Source organism: Nycticebus coucang, chromosome X (assembly GCF_027406575.1).
Source record: "Nycticebus coucang isolate mNycCou1 chromosome X, mNycCou1.pri, whole genome shotgun sequence".
Lineage (NCBI taxonomy): Eukaryota > Metazoa > Chordata > Mammalia > Primates > Lorisidae > Nycticebus > Nycticebus coucang.
In genome coordinates, this window is record NC_069804.1 from 118,121,511 (window position 1) to 118,139,416 (window position 17,906).

Genomic DNA, 17,906 nt, shown 5'->3' on the forward strand with positions numbered 1-17,906 from the left:
CAACGAGGAACCTAGAAAGACTGATCATTTTGAAGGACCGCTAATCAAAGTCCTTCGTTACTTCAGTTACACATCATATTCAAGTTCTTAAGTCTTTTCTTTGGTACAATCTCTGTGATTTATTCTTGCAGAATTGCATTTAAGAAATGTTTTCATATCTGCTATCAGAAATTATTTTAATGCTAAAATATCTTCATATGATTGATAGCATTTTGTTCCATAAGAAAGTTTCTTGAGAATTAGTTTTGTAAATATTTAGAAATTATATAAGTACAATAGCTGTAATTTATATTCACCAATTCCAACATTTGGGGCACTTTTAGCATCTACTTACATTTAAGGATACAGTCTGAAACCAGGTAAATTTTGAATATTCATATACATTTTTAAAACAATGCCTTTCTGGGTTGTCTGGGTGGAGCCTGTGGATTTGCCATTTCCCCTTATTCCCATTCTGTGAAGAATGTGATCCAACCTGGAGACAGGAGCTGGACAGCCAGATCTTTCTACATCCAGGAGTGCTCTGCTGCCTCCAGTTTGGTTGCCTCAGACTAATGGTGGAGGGGGATACAGAGTAGGAACAATACAACCCAAACTGTAGCCATAATCATTCCTCTGGTGTAATGGAACTGGGTCATATAGGTCAAACTCTTTAATAACCCAAGTTAAAATTGACAGGCTTTGTTTTAGAAACATCATTTCAAATGCTCACAGTGCAGCATCCATCACCTCCTGGGGTCAGATGACATTTTCTCTGGGGCCATCTTTTTACCTTTGTCAGAATCAAGCAACAGGAAGTTCACAGGACAGTAGAAGACACTGCAACTGGTGGATGTGGTGCCCTGCCCAAGAGAATGATTCAATCACACTGAAGGCCATGAAGTTCCCTGACAGGCTCTCCTAGTGGTGCCATCAAATCAGATGGCAAGCTGGCGCAAGTCGTGGGACAACACAGCAAATACAAAACGGTCCCCAGTGGCCCAAAGGCTCCATCTTCTGTTCTCCCCCATCCCTGACAGCTGTCTCCTCCATGGTTGAGCCCTTCCTGATGCTGCCTGCCTTAGAACCAAGGAGACCCATAAACAGAAACAGCTAAGGAACTGTGGTCACCACTCCAGCTGGGGAGGAGACAGTTTCGCCACCTACTTCATCAGGATCCTGAGCGGCTCCACCAGAGCCTCTGCCTGTCCTCAGAGGCCATGAGCATCATGGATTCGTTTCGTTCCTTTATGATATCTTCAAGTGAATTGCCTAGGAGGCTGGCCTCCAGGCCCGCTACACCAAATGCTCGACCTTCACCACCAGAGAGATCCAGATGGCCCTGCACCTGATGCTGCCTGGGGAAATTGGCAAGCACACTGTGTCCCAGGCCGACAAGACGGTCATCAGGTACACCCCCCACAAGCGAGCCGCCTCAAGACTGCCTGAACATTGAAACCCAAAGGCTCTTTTCAGAGCAACCCACAGTTGTCCCAAAACAGCTGTAGTCCACCATGAGGCACTCACTGGAGTTTGGGGGCAGGTAGCAGTTGGCCTCCTTCAGATTTGTGGGGCACTAGGCATGTGATGTGTTAACGATGTTAAGGCATTTTTTTCCTGAGAACTAAAGATCCTCAACTCTAATATATTTGTAATGCAACTTACTCCAAGTTAAAATGCTGGATTTTCCGCAATTGTGCTGCATTTCATCTTTTTCCTAAATGGTCATTTTTATGGGTTATTTTCCAAGGTTATCCTTTGTGGGGCTAATTTCATTGTAATGATCTTCGTCTTTTTCACTGTTGTTCTCTCTTGCATGTAGGATGTAACTTCCCAAAAGTTCATTGTGTATGAACAGATAACATCCAGAAGCCAGGTATGAAAAATAGAAAAATTAGCCAGGCGTGGTGATGGGCATCTGTACTTTCAGCTGCTTGGCAGGCTGAGGCAGGAAGATCTCTTGAGCCTAGAAGATTGAGGGTGCAGTGAGCTATGATGCCAATGCATCCAAGTCTGAGAACTTATCACTAATTAAATAAAGAAATAAAGAATCCAGCTGACTTCTTGTAGATCAGATGTTTAGGAGATTTTTCAGATCACCAATACCATTCTCCTGTTTCAGAAAAAAATAATTTTCCCATGAATTTGGAACTTTCTTTTAAAAAAAAAATTCCTTTTTTTTTTCTTTTCCATATAGGATAGCTAATTTTTTTTGAGAGAACAATATATTTATTTTGTTTGTTTATTTATTTTATTATTATTATTTCTATTAAATCATAGTTGTGTACATTGATATGATCATGCGGCATTATACACTAGCTTCATAGATGGTTTGACGCATTTTCATCACACTGGCTAACATAGACTTCCTGGCATTTTCTTAGTTATTGTGCTAAGACATTTAAATTCCACATTTACTAAGTTTCACATATACCCTTGTAAGATGCACCACAGGTGTAATCCCACCAATCCTCCTCCTTCTACCCACCTCCCCGCTCCCTCCCCTCCCTTTCCCCTTCCCCCTATTCTTAGGTTGTAAATGGGTTATAGATTTCATGTGAAAACCATAAATTAGTTTCATAGTAGGGCTGAGTACATTGGGTACATTTTCTTCCATTCTTGAAATAATTTACTAAGAAGAATATGTTCCAGCTCCATCCATGTAAGCATGAAAGAGGTAAAGTCTCCTTCTTTCTTTAAGGCTGCATAATATTCCATGGTGTACATATACCACAATCTATTATTAATCCATTCGTGGATCAATGGGCACTTGGGCTTTTTCCATGACTTAGCAATTATGAATTGGGCTGCAATAAACATTCTGGTACAAATATCTTTGTTATGATGTGATTTTTGGTCTTCTGGGTATATGCCCAGTAGAGGGATTACAGGATTGAATGGCAGATATATCTTTAGATATCTAGTGTCTCCATGTATCCTTCCAAAAGGAATGTATTAATTTGCATTCCCACCAGCAGTGCAAAAGTGTTCCCTTTTCTCCACATTCACGCCAACATCTCTGGCCTTGGGATTTTGTGATATGGGCTAGTCTCACTAGAGTTAGATGATATCTCAAAGTAGTTTAGATTTGCATTTCTCTGATGATTAAAGATGATGAGCATTTTTCATATGTTTGAAGGCCGCGAGCCTGTCTTCTTCAGAGAAGTTTCTCTTCAAATCCCTTACCCAGCCTGCGATGGGATCCCTTGTTCTTTTCTTGCTAATGTGTTTGAGTTCTCTGTGGATTCTGGTTATTAAACCTTTGTCGGAGACATAACCTGCAAATATCTTCTCCCATTCTGAGGGCTGTTTGCTTGCTTTACTTACTGTGTTCTTGGCTGTGTAGGAGGTTTTTAGTTTGATCAAGTCCCAGTAGTGTTATTTTTGAAGCTGCTTCAATTGCCCGGGGGGTCCTCCTCATGAAATACTTGCCCAGACCGATTTCAAGGGTTTTCCCTGCACTCTCCTCTAGTATTTTTATAGTTTCATGTCTTAAGTTTAAATCTTTAATCCAGGGAGAGTCTAACTTAGTTAATGGTGAAAGGTATGGGTCCAGTTTCAGTCTTCTGCAGGTTGCCAGCCAGTTCACCCAGCACCATTTGTTAAATAGGGAATCTTTTACCCCTGAATGTTTTTAATTGGCTTGTCAAAGATTAAATAATGGTGAATAGCTGGATTAGTCTCTTGGTTCTCTATTCTGCTCCAGACATCTACATCTCTGTTTTTGTGCAAATACCATGCTGTTTTGATCACTATTGATTTGTAGTATAGTCTGAGGCCTGCTAGCATGATTCCTCCTGCTTTGTTTTTATTTCTGAGTAATGTCTTGGCTATTTGAGGTTTTTTCTGATTCCATATAAAACGAAGTATTGTTTTTTTCAATATCTCTAAAGTATGACAGTGGAGCTTTAATAGTGATTGCATTGAAATTATATATTGCTTTGGGTAGTACGAACATTTTCACAATGTTGATTCTTCCCAGCCATGAGCGTGGTATGTTTTTCCATTTGTTAACATTTTCAGCTATTTCTTTTCTTAGAGTTTCATGCTTCTTTTTATAGAGATCTTTCACATCCTTTGTTAGATAAATTCCCAAATATTTTATCTTCTTTGGCACTACTGTAAAGTGGATAGAGTCCATAACTATTTTTTCAACTTGACTATTGTTGGTATATATAAAGGCTACCGATTTATGAATTTTGATTTTGTAACCTGAAATGCTGCCGTATTCCTTGATCACTTCTAAGAGTTTTGTAGTAGAGTCCCTAGTGTTTTACAGATATACAATCATATCATCTGTGAAGAGTGAAAGTTAGATCTCTTCTGACCCTATATGGATACCCTTGATCCCCTTTTCTTCCCTAATTGCGGTGGCTAAAACTTTCATTACAATGTTAAAAAGAAATGGAGATAATGGGCAGCCTTGTCTGGTTCCTAATCAGAGTGGAAATAATTCCAATTTAACTTCATTGAATTTGACATTGGCTGTGCATTTGTTGTAGATGTCCTCTATCAGTTTAAGAAATGTCTCTTCTATACCAATTTTCATAAGTGTTCTGATCATGAAGGGATGTTGGATATTATCAAAAGCTTTTTATGCATTGATTGAGAGAATCATATGGTCTTTGTTTTTTAATTTGTTTATGTGCTGAATTACATTTATAGATTTGCATATATTGAACCAGTCTTGAGACCCTGGGATAAAACCGACTTGGTCATGATGTATAATTTGTTTGATGTGTTGCTGGACTCTGTTTGTTAGGATCTTGTTCAATATTTTTGCGTCTATATTCATTAGTGATATTGGTGTATAATTTTCTTTTCTTGTTGGGTCTTTTCCTGGTTTGGGGATCAGGGTGATATTTGTTTCATAGAATGTGTTGGGTATTCTTCCTGCTTTTTCTACCTTTTGGAACAGGTTGAGTAATATAGGTACTAATTCCTCTTTAAAGGTTTGGTAGAATTCTGATGTAAAACCATCTGGTCCCGGGCTTTTCTTTTTGGGGAGATTTTGTATGGTTGATGTTATTTCTGAACTTGATATGGGCCTGTTCAACATTTCCACTTGATTCTGGCTAAGTCTTGGAAGGTGACATGCTTCCAAGTATTGGTCAATTTCCTTCAGATTTTCATATTTCTGAGAATAAAGTTTCTTGTTATATTAATTAAGGATTTTTTGGATTTCTGAGGAGTCTGCTGTTATTTCATCTTTGTCGTTTCTAATTGATGAGATTAGAGACTACTCTTTTTTTCCTGATTAGGTTGGCCAAAGTTTTATCTTTTTTATTGACCTTTTCAAAAAACCAGCTTTTTGATTTATTGATCTGTTGTATTATTCTTTTGTTTTCAATTTCATTTAATTCTGCTCTAATTTTGGTACTTTTCTTCTACTGGGTTTGGGGTTGGAATGTTCTTCCTTTTCCAGTTGCTTGAGATGTCCCATTAAGTTGTTAACTTCCTCTCTTTCCATTCTCTTGAGAAAGGCTTGCACTGCTATAAATTTCCCTTTTAGAAATGCCTTTGTGGTGTCACAGAGGTCTGATAGTTCATGTCTTCATTGTAGTTTTGTTCCAAAAAATTGACAATTTCTTTCTTAATCTCATCTCTAACCCAGCTATCATTCAGCATAAGGTTATTTAACTTCAATGTTTTTGTATGAGTATGCAGATTCCTGTTGTTACACAGCTCAAGTTTTATTCCATGGTGGTCCGAGAAGATGCAAGGAATAATTTCTATTCCTTTAAATTTACTGAGGTTAGACTTGTGACCTAAGATGTGATTGATTTTGGAGTAAGTTCCATGGGCTGATAAGAAGTATGTATATTCAGTTTTGTTGGGATGAAATGTTCTGTAGATGTCTGCTAAATCCAAATATTGGATGGTTAGGTTTAACTCTAAAATTTCTGTGCTCAGCTTCTTGTTGGAGGATCGATCCAACACTGCCACAAGAGTGTTGAAATCTCCGACTATTATGGAGCTGGAAGAAATCAAATTGCTCATGTCAGTTAGAGTTTCTCTTAACCTTGAGGTGCATTCTGGTTGGGTGCATAGATATTAATAATTGAGATCTCATCATATTGAGTATTACCCTCAACAAATATGAAGTGACCATTCTTGTCCTTCGTTACTTTTGTTGGTTTAAAGCCTATTGTATCTGCAAATAAAATTGCGACACCTGCTTTTTTCTGATTACCATTTGTCTGAAATATGGACAACCATCCTTTCACCCTGAGTCTGCATTTGTCTTTTAAGTTAAGATGTGCCTCTTGTATGCAACAAATATCTGGCCTCAGTTTTTGTATCCAGTCAGGCAACCTATGCCTCTTTAGAGGACAGTTTAAGCCTTTCACATTAATGGAGAATATTGATAAGTCTCGTGAAATTTTGGGTATCAAGTTTTTCGAAAGTCCAATGGATATTTTTAATCCTTTCGCCAGTGTGGAAGTTGGAGTTTGATCTGAAGTTTCTGAGTGAGTTCACTTTTTTGGTATAGGATTGGGTTGGTCATTATGGAGGATAGGTCTTAGAATATCCTGAAGTGCTGGTTTGGTTATGGGAAATTTCTTCAACATATGAATGTCATTAAAGTATTTAATTTCTCTATCATAAATGAAACTCAGTTTAGCTGGATACAAGATCTGGGGTGGAAAGTTATTTTGCTTTCGGAGATTAAAAGTTGATGACCACCCTCTTCTGGTTTGAAAAGTTTCAACAGAGAGATCTGAAGTCATTCTAATATTCTTCCCTTTGTACATAATGGCTTTCTTTTGCCTGGCAGCTTTGAGAATTTTTTCCTTCATATTAACCTTAGAGAAGTTAATTATGATATGCCTGGGGAAGGTCTTATTGGTGTTGAGTCGTGCTGCAGTTCTAAAGCTGTCTGCTATCTGAATTTCAGAATCTCTAGGCATGTCTGGAAAATATTATTTCATAATGTCATGCAGAAGGGCCTCTGTGCCCAGCGAGGCCACTTCATCGGTTTCAGGAATTCCAATGAGGCAGATATTGCCCTTCTTCAAATTATCCCAGAGTTCTCTGAGATAATGATCCGTTTTTGCTCTCCATTTCTCTTCCTCTTTGAGAGTTTGGGAAAGTTCAAAGGCTTTATCTTCAATGTCAGAAATCCTTTCTTCTGCTTGCTCCATTCTGTTGCTGAGGGATTCTACTGCATTTTGCATATCTTTAAGGGCTGCAAATTCTTGCTTCAGTGTGTCTAAGTCTTTGGTGGTTTTGTCTTTAAATTCATTAAATTTTTGAGACAATTTGAATTTCTCCTCGAATTCCTAATTCCTCTTTATTAATCTTGTCTGCAATCCAAATTCTGAATTCGATTTCTGGCATCTCAGCCAGTTGTTTATGAATGGGATCTTCAATTACATCTGTAATAACTTTCCTTGGTGGGGGGGTTGATCTATTCTGGTTATTCATGTTACCAGATTTTTTTCACTGATTCCACCCCATGGTTGTTTTACTCCCTTTGATTTTTCCCCTGGTGCTTTGTCGAGGGCCTGTACAGTGTTTTGACCTGAGAAACTGGGCCCCTGTCTTGTGTGGTGGGGCTAAGTGGTTCTGTCTTGTTTTCAGCTGCTTTCTGTTCGACCCTAGTGAAACATTTAATCTGGGTTGAAGTCTCAGCTTTAAAGAATAACCAGCAATTAAGTCACCCTGCCCACCCCTGGCAACAATTGGAAAAGGAAAATCAAACCTTCCTACAACCACACACCCAGGGCACCACCTGAAATGTCCTCAGTCTATTGGTTCAGTTCAAAAGGTCCAAATCAGTTGTCTCAGTTGGCACCTGTCTCAGGTAGGAGAGTTCAAGAGGTCTCTTGGAACTGTATCACAGGGGTCTGTTGACTACTCTGATATGGCTTGCTCCAGTGCTGCATGGAGTCAGAAGGATCCACCCAGCAAATTGATCAGTCTGGGAAGGTTGATGCCTCCTTCCCCACCTTGCCCCTCTGTCAGACCCAGTCACTGATATCCCTGCAGATGGCTTACCCAGTTGCCTGTAGTGAACAGATACTCCAGGGGTTTGCACCTGCCTGAATCACAAGGAAATCTGCCAGGCCTCTGCACTCTGACGCTATCTAACAGGAGGAGGTGAGGCCTGACATGCTTGGGCACTTGATGAAAGTCGGGGGGTATTCACTCAGGCCCAGCCCTGCCCTGATTGATGTTACTGACAGAACAGAACAGAACGGAACAACTTTGCAGGATTCTGTCTCTTTCCCTGCTAAATTCGCCTGCAGAAGAGAAGCTGTTCTGAATTCTAACATCCTGCCTTTGCTGCTGGAGGTTTGTATTCGGTTACCTCTCTGAGTCAGCCCTGGCCTGGAAAGTTCCTGGGTTTGTGAGTCACCTCAGCCATATCCTTTACTCCCAGGTGGCCTTCTCTGGAGGCCCAGGAAGACAGGGGTGTGGCTTCAGAATATCCAGGAGTGAGCTGTTTTGCTGCTAAAAAAAAAAAAAAAAAAACGGCTGTTCATCCGCCTCCAGAACTGTCGCTCCGGTGTGGCTCCCTCCTAGCCAACCTTTCTCTCCTTGCTCCTGTGCCCCAGAGTCAGCACTGACCAGCCACAGTTCAGGGCTGTCCACACCCCTCAAGAGACCACCCCAAAATCCAGACTCCTGGGGGACACGCTTCCAGATCTCAGAGTGAGGGCAGAGGAGAGTGCTGGGAGCCCAGAGCTGCAGATAGCGAGCGCACACAACTCCAAACAGTTTTATGCCTGGCTGGACGGCTGCCAGAAGGCAGCCGCCACTCCGTGTTCCAGGGAACTGCCGCTCTGGAGTGGTTCCCTCCCAGCCGACCGTCCTCTCCTCGCTCCCGCATTCCAGAGTCAGCACAGCTCAGGCACTGTCCACACCCCATGAGAAATCACCCAAGAATCCGGACTCCTGGGGGACAGGCCCCCAGACCCCAGAGTGAGAGTGGAGGGGAGTGCTGGGAGCTCAGCATTGCAAACAGGGAGGATACACAGTTTCACACAGTTTTATGCCTGGCCGTATTGCTGCCCAAGGAGGGCTGCTGCACCACACCTCAGGGAAGTGCTGCCATGGCGTGGCACCCCCTCAGCCGACTGTCCTCTCCCTCCTCCCATACGCCAGAGTCAGTGCTGACTAGCTGCAGCTCGGGCACTGTCCACACCCCTCGAGAAATCACCCAAGAACCCAAACTCATGGGGGACAGGCCTCCAGACCTCAGTGTGAGTGGAGGGGAGTGCTGGGAGTTCAGAGTTGCAGGCAAAGGATATTTACAGTTTTATACAGTTTTATGCATGGCAGGAGAACACCATGGCACCCTAGTAGGGGAGGTAGGTCCAGTTTTTAGAAGGTCTCTCCCGTGGAGTGTAGTGGGAGGACCTTTGATTTCTGCCGGTTTGTTTGTTTGTGGGCCTCTTGAGCTGGTCTCATGGGGGGGGAACTCCCGTCCGCTTGGTGATGGATGTTGCACCTTTTGTTTACATCCTTGTGGTCACAGCTCACCTCAGGGGGGTTGATGTGCGTTCTTCAACCTTTTCTCTTGGTGCAGCTCAAATCCACCAGGATACTTGCTAAATTTTCTTCCCTTAACTCTCCTTCTGTATGGGAGCCTCTGTGGAAAGCTGGCTTCAGTCCGCCATCTTGTCTCCCTCAGGATAGCTAATTTTAAATCCTCTTTCTTTCAGAATTTGTTCCACTGTCCGACTTCCTAGTTGTACTGGGTGTTTAGCTGGTGCCTCTTCTCTCTTCATATTCCAGGGCTCTATTCTTTGTTCCAGACATGTGATCAGGTCTGGCTTAGAGGCAGCAAGTCCTTTGATATACGTATCTGAGAACCAGCCATGTCTTCTTCTCCTTTTCCTAGTCTGGGATTTCTTTTCAGGTGAGATTGTCTCAAAGTGCGGCCTTATCTTCTGAATTCCAGGTGGAGGCCAGGTCATGTGTGCAGATTCTAGATGAGATCCAGCTTGCTCTGTATTCCTGGGTTCTGGGTGCGCCTGGAGATGCCACAGTGAAGAGGAGACTACAACTTGGTAGCCAGAGCAATAGAAAAATCCTGCACCAGATCCTGGATCCACCAGAACTTTCATATTTTTTTTCCTTTTTTTTTTTTTATGGGCGCCAAGCCCTTTGGTTTGTTTTTGTTATGGCATTAACAAAGTTTTATTCAAGAAATTTCACATATGATTTCTTCAAGTGTACATCAAAGGTAGCCTTAGTTCCCCAAAGGCTTTTACATTTAAGATAGCACTTTTTATTTCTTTTTGTGAGACAGAGTCTGATTTTACTGCCCACTGTAAAGTACTGAAGCATCACAGCTCACAGCAACCTTTTGCCTCAGCCTCCTGAGTAGCTGGGATGACAGGCACCCGCCAAAACACCAGGCTATTTTTAAAGACGAGATTTCCCTCTGGCTCAGGCCAGTCTGAATTTCAAAGCTCAGGAACCCAGCTTGCCCTCCCAGAGCATTAGGCTTAGAGGCATGAGCCACTAAGATAGCCTTTCTTTTTTTTATTGTTGGGGATTCATTGAGAGTACAATAAGCCAGGTTACACTAATTGCATTTGTTGGGGAAATTCCCTCTTGCAACCATGTCTTGCTCCCAGAAAATGTGGTACACAACATGACCCCACCCCTCTCCCTCCTTCCTTCTCTCTGCTTTTCCTCCCCCCCAATAACCTTAATTGTCATTAACTGTCCTCAAATCAAAATTGAGTACATAGGATTCATGCTTCTCCATTCTTGTGATGCTTTACTAAGAATAATGTCTTCCACTTCCATCCAGGTTAATACGAAGCATGTAAAATCTCCTTTTTTTTAAATAGCTGAATAGTATTCCATGATATACATATACCACAGCTTGTTAATCCATTCCTGGGTTGGTGCGAATTTAGGCTGTTATTGGTGTACACAAAGGCTACTGACTTGTGGACATTAATTTTATATCCTCAAACATTACTGTATTTTTTGATGAGTTCTAGGAGTCTTGTGGTTGAGTTTTTGGGGTTCTCTAAGTATAAGATCATGTCGTCACCAAAGAGGGAGAGTTTGACCTCCTCTGCTCCCATTTGGATTCCCTTTATTTCCTTGTCTTGACTAATTGTATTGGCTAGAACTTCCAGCACTATGTTGAATAGCAAAGGTGACAGAGGACAACATTGTCTGGTTCCAGTTCTAAGAGGAAAAGCTTTGAGTTTTACTCCATTCAGTAAAATATTGGCTGTGGGTTTGTCATAGATAGCTTCAACCAGTTTTAGAAATGTGTCACCTATGCCTATACTCTTCAGTGTTCTAATTAGAAAAGGATGCTGGATTTTATCAAATGCTTTTTCTGCATCTATTGAGAGGATCATGTGATCTTTATTTTTCCCTCTGTTAATATGGTGGATAACGTCTATAGACTTGCGTATGTTAAACCAGCCTTGCATCCCTGGGATGAAGCCTACTTGATCATGATGAATGACTTTTTTGATGATAAGCTGTAATCTATTGCCTAGGATTTTGTTGAGAATTTTTGCATCTACATTCATGAGTGAGATTGGTCTGAAATTCTCCTTTTTGTTTGGGTCTTTTCCTGGTTTTGGTATCAGGGTGATGTTTGCTTCATAGAATGTGTTGGGGAAGATTCCTTCTTCCTCAATTTTTTGGAATAATTTCTGCAGTACAGGAGTAAGCTCTTCCTTGAAGGTTTGATAGAATTCTGGAGTGAAGCCATCTGGACCAGGACATTTTTTGGTTGGAAGACTTTTTATTGTTTATTTGATCTCAGTGCTTGAAATTGGTCTGTTCAGGAGCTCTATTTCTTCCTGGCTGAGTCTAGGGAGAGGGTGTGATTCCAAATATTGATCCATTTCTCTCACATTGTCAAATTTCTGGGCATAGAGTTTCTGGTAGTATTCAGAGATGATCTCTTGTATCTCTGTGCAATCAGTTGTTATTTCCCCTTTATCATTTCTAATTGAGGTTACTAGAGATTTTACTTTTCTATTCCTCGTTAGTCTGGCCAATGGTTTATCTATTTTATTTATTTTTTCAAAAAACCAACTCCTTGTTTCATTAATTGTCTGAATGATTCTTTTGTTCTCAATTTCATTGACCTCTGATTTTATTTTGGATATTTCTTTTCTTCTACTGAGTTTAGGCTTAGATTGTTCTTCTTTTTCCAATTCCATAAGATGGCTTGTGAGATTGTTGATGCGCTCTCTTTCTGTTTTTCGAATTTAGGCATCTAAAGCGATGAATTTTCCTCTCAAAACTGCTTTTGCAGTATCCCACACGTTTTGTAGGTTGTGTCTTCATTGTTGTTATGCTCAAAGAAGTTAATGATTTCCTGTTTTATTTCTTCCTTCACCCACCTGTTATTCAACAGAAGATTGTTTAATTTCCATGTCTTTGGGTGGGGTCGAGCATTTTTGTTAGAGTTGAGTTCCACCTTTAGTGCCTTATGGTCTGAGAAGATACAAGGTAAAATTTCAATTCTTTTGATTCTGTTGATATTTGTTTTGTGTCCAAGGATATGATCAATTTTGGAGAATGTTCCACGGGGTAATGAGAAGAATGTAAATTCTTTATCTTTGGGATGGAGTGTTCTATATGCGTCTATCAAGCCCAGTTGTTCTAGGGTCTCATTTAAATCTCTTATATCCTTGTTTAATTTCTGTTTAGAGGATCTTTCCAGCTCTGTAAGAGGAGTGTTAAAGTCCCCTGTTATGATGGTATTATCGGATATCATATTGCTCAGACTGAGTAAGGTCTGTTTCAAGAATCTGGGAGCATTTAAATTGGGTGCATAAATATGTAGAATTGAAATGTCTTCTTGTTGTATTTTTCCCTTGACCAATATAAAGTGACCATCTTTGTCTTTTTTGACTTTAGTTGCTTTAAATCCACATGTATCTGAAAATAAGATTGCAACTCCTCTTTTCTTCTGAATTCCATTTGCCTGAAAAATTGTCTTCCAACCCTTGACTTGGAGCTTTAATTTGTCTTTTGAAGCCAGGTGTGTTTCTTGCAGACAGCAAATGGATGGCTTGTGTTTTTTAATCCAGTCAACCAATCTGTGTCTCTTCAGTGGGGAATTCAAGCCATTAACATTTATTGAGATAATTGATAAGTGTGGTAGTATTCTATTCGTCTTATTTTGTGAGAGTCCATTGCTTAGTTTTATCTTTTGCATCAGTGTGGAGGTTAGGTTCTGTCTTTTAATTTCTGAGTTCCTACTTTGCTGCTGATCCATTGTGGTGGTCAGTGTGCAGAACAGGTTGAAGTATTTCCTGTAGAGCTGGTCTTGTTGTGACAAATTTCCTCAATTTTTGTATATCTGTCAATGATTTGATTTCTCCGTCAATTTTGAATCTTAGCTTAGCAGGGTACAGAATTCTGGGCTGGAGATTGTTCTGTTTAAGTAGATTAAAGGTAGATGACCATTGTCTTCTTGCTTGGAAAGTTTCATTAGAGAAGTCTGCCATCACTCTGATGGATTTGCCCCTGTAGGTCAACTGGTACTTATTCCTGGCAGCTTGCAGAATCTTTCTATTGTCTTGTCTTTGGACAGGTTCATCACAATGTGTCTTGGAGAAGCTCGGTTAGAGTTGAGGCGACCTGGGGTTCGATAGCCCTCTGAAAGCAGTGTGTCAGAATCTTTGGTGATATTTGGGAAATTTTCTTTTATAATATTCTCTAGTATGGCTTCCATTCCTCTGGGGCATTCTTCTTCCCCTTCTGGAATTCCTATAACTTGTATGTTGGAACGCTTCATAAAGTCCCATAATTCTGACAGTGAACGTTCTGCTTTCTCTCTCTTTTTTTCTGCCTCTTTTACTATCTGAGTTATCTCAAAAACTTTGTCTTCTACCTCTGAAATTCTTTCTTCTGCATGGTATAACCTGTTGCTCATACTTTCCATTGCATCTTTAAGTTCCCTAATTGACTGTTTCAGTTCCTTCAGCTCTGCTATATCCTTTTTATATTCTTCATATCATTCATCTCGTATTTGATTCTGTTTTTGAATTTCCTTTTGGTTATTTTCCACTTTATTAGCAGTTTCCTTGATTGTTTCCATCATTTCTTTCATTGTTTTCAACATGTGTATTCTAAATTCCCTTTCTGTCATTCCTAACATTTCTTTATTGGTGGAATCCTCTGTAGTAGCTACCTCATGGTCCCTTGGCGGGGTTGTTCTGGACTGGTTCTTCATGTTGCCTGGAGTTTTCTGCTGATTCTTCCTCATGAGTGATTTCTTTTATCTGTTTCCTTGCCCTAATTTTCCTTTCACTTCCTCTTGCTCTTTAAGTTCTCGTCCCTGTGGACCTGTGTGCCAAAACTGGTCTCCCTGTGCCCGTGAGGCTTAGGGCTGCAAGGCGGCTCAGACCCCGCCCTTAGGCTACTTGGTTGCTGGGTTACCAACTCCCACCCTATTCTAGCTCTGCGACCCTGAGGGCAGAGCTTGCTGGGGCAGATCGCTCACAATGGATGCCTGTGACCCAGAGCTAAACACTATTAGCTCCGTCTGGCTCAGCATCTCAGACTGGGGCCCTAGACAAAGGCCAAAGTTCTCTGCACTCCCGCTCAGACTCTCCCCAAGGCAGTTCAGCTGACTGCCAAGTCCAAAGACACCAAAACAGTTTACAGGTAAGGCCTTTCTGGTTTGCAGTCTCGCTGCTACTGAACTTACAGTTTCGGGCGGGTTTAGACGGATTGAACACACACGACCACTTGCCGGTTTTCCACTGATTTAGTCCTCCTCTTGGGGTCCAAAAGTCTCTCGCTGATTCCCTGTATCCTCTCAGGGGTGATGGTAGGCAGATCCCACCAGCCAGAGATGCCTGGAGTACTATCTCCCCAGACACACGGTGCCCAGATGTAAGGAAGCTGTTCCTCGGCTGCCATCTTGCTCCGCCAACCGATATTTATAGGTATATTTCTACACACAAGAATATTTTTGTAGTTGGTGACTTTTTTTATGTTGTTTTTTTTGTTGTTGTTTGTTTGTTTTGTTATGGTTTGTTTTTGCCTCACCATTTTCTTAGGGGAGATTTCAATAATTTTTTATTATTAATTTTTATATAGATATATCTTTTATTTCTATTTCTTCTAATTTTAATTTCATCTTTCTTCTCATTTTTCATTCCTTCTAACACCAATTTTCTCTCTTTTTTTTCCTTTATTTCAATTATTTTATGATTATCACTATTTTTATTACAGTTTTTCTTATATTGCTGTTTTCGTGGCTGTTGCCTGTACGTCTATGCATTTCCGTCTGTCTCTGTATCTATGGGCCCGTGTGCCTGGTAACCTTTGTATCTGTTTATTTGTTCATTTGTTCCCAATGAGCTCGGTGTTACGACCTACAACTCTGAGCTACAACTCTGAGCTACTAACACGCCCCTCCACTCTCACTCTGTGATCTGGAGACCTGCCCCCCCAAGAGTCCAGATTCTTGGGTGAACTCTCGAGACTTGTAGACAGGACCTGGACTGCAACTGGCCAGTGCTGACTCTGTAGCAAAGGAGCGAGAAGACGACAGTCGGCTGAGAGGGAATTACACTGGAGAGGTGGTGCCCTGAGGTGCAGAGCAACAGCCATCTTCAGCAATAACAATGCCCACCCCCAGATATCCCATAGCCTCTCCTCCTGTCCTCCTGGGCAACCAGATGAGGCCGAGCATCTTCTCAGATGGCAACCACCATGGAACAGACCTGGGACTGAAACATAGGCCCCGTGAGTAAAGGGTTTTCCTGAGACTGTACTGACCTGGGTGGAACATGGGGACTAGAAAACACACCCGCAGAGCCAGGAAATTCCCATAGTGGGGCTGATCCAGGGGACTGCTCTACTGAGCCCAAGATGTACCTGGCCCTAAGGGGATCACCAGGCTATAGACAAAGGAGGGAAAGTGGCTACAGCCAACAACTGAATGTGCTGCGAATACAAACCTCCAGGACTAAAGACAGGGCCTGAGGCACAGGTTCTGGGAACTCAAATCAGCCTCTCCTCTGGAGAGGAATCTGGCAAGGTCAGAAACAAACTCCCACAGGGCTGTTCCCTTCACCCAGTAACATAAACTAAGGGTGGGGCTGGAAATGAGTGAACACCTCCAGCCTCCATCAAGTGCCCGAGGTTGACAGGCCACACCACCCCCTGCTGGATAAAGACAGAGAATAGCGGCCTAGTCGAGCAGACACAGACTACCCTGTGACTTAGGCAGGTGCAAAACCCTGGAGTATCTGCTTAGTGCAGACAACTGACTGGGTCACAGCCCTGTGGGGCTAGCAGAGACTGGGTGTGACAGAGCTGCAAGGTGAGGAAGGAGGCATCAATCTTCCCAGACTGATCTATTTACTGGTTGCTCTTCCTGACTCCACGCAGCACTGGAGCAAGCCATTTTAGAGCAGTCACCAGACCTCTGTGATCTAGTTCCCAGGGACCTCTTGAACTCTCCCACCTGAGGCAACCGCTGACTGAGACAATTGACTTCGACCTTTTGAACTGAGTCACTCACCTGGGGACTATCCAGGTGGTGCCCTGGGTGTGTGGTTATAGGAAGGTTTGATTTTCCTTTTCCATTTGTTGCCTGTGGTGGGTGGGGTGACTTAATTGCCGGTATTTCTCCACAGCTGAGATTTCAACCCAGAGTAACTGTTTCACTAGAGTCACATAGAAACAAGCTGAAAACAAGACAGGACCACTTAGCCCCTCTACACCAAACAGGGCCCCAGTTTCTCAGACCACAGCACTGTACGGGTCCTCGACAAAATGCCAGAGGAAAATCAAAGGGAGTAAAACAATCATGGAGTGGAATCAGCGGAAAAACTCTGGTAACATGAATAACTAGAACAGATCAACCCCCCCCAAGGAAAGATACGGCAGATGTAATTGAAGATCCCATTCACAAACAACTGGCTGAGATGTCAGAAATCGAATTCAGAATTTGCATGGCAAACAAGATTAACAAAATGCAATTAGGAATTCATGGAGAAATTCAAAAGCTATCTCAAGAATTTAACCAATGTAAAGACAAAACCACCAAATACTTAGAAACACTGCAACAAGAATTTGCAGCCCTCAAAGATATGAAAAATACAGTAGAATCCCTTAGCATCAGAATGGAACAAGCAGAAGAAAGGATCTCTGACATCGAAGATAAAGCCTTTGAACACTCCCAAACTCTCAAAGAGGAAGAGAAATGGAGAGCAAAAATGGATCACTCACTCAAAGAGCTCTGGGATAACTTGAAGAAGGCAAATATCCATCTCATAGGAATTCCTGAAACAGATGAAGTGGCCTCACTGGGCGCAGAGGCCCTTCTGAATGAAATTATGAAAGAGAATTTTCCAGACATGCCTAGAGAACCTGAAATTCAGATAGCAGATAGCTTCAAAACCCCAGCACGACTCAACCCCAATAAGACATACCCCAGGCATATCATAATTAGCTTCACTACAGTTAATATGAAGGAGAAAATTCTCAAAGCGGCCAGGCAAAAGAAATCTATTACCTTCAAAGGGAAGAACATTAGAATGACTGCAGATCTCTCTGCTGAAACTTTTCAAACCAGAAGATGGTGGTCATCAACGTTTAATCTTCTCAAGCAAAATAACTTTCAACCCCGGATCTTGTACCCAGCTAAACTGAGTTTCATTTCTGACGGAGAAATTAAATACTTTAATGACATTCATATGCTAAAGAAATTTGCCATAACCAAACCAGCTCTTCAGGATATTCTCAGACCTATGCTCTATAATAACCAACCCAATCCTCTACTACAAAACTAAACTCACTCAGAAACTTCTGATCAAACTCCAACTTCCACAATGACAAAAGGATTAAAAATGCCCACTGGAATTTTGAAAAACTCAATACCCCAAATTTCACCAAACTTATCAATACAAAGAGACATAGGTTAGCTGACTGGATACAAAAACTCAGGCCAGACATTTGTT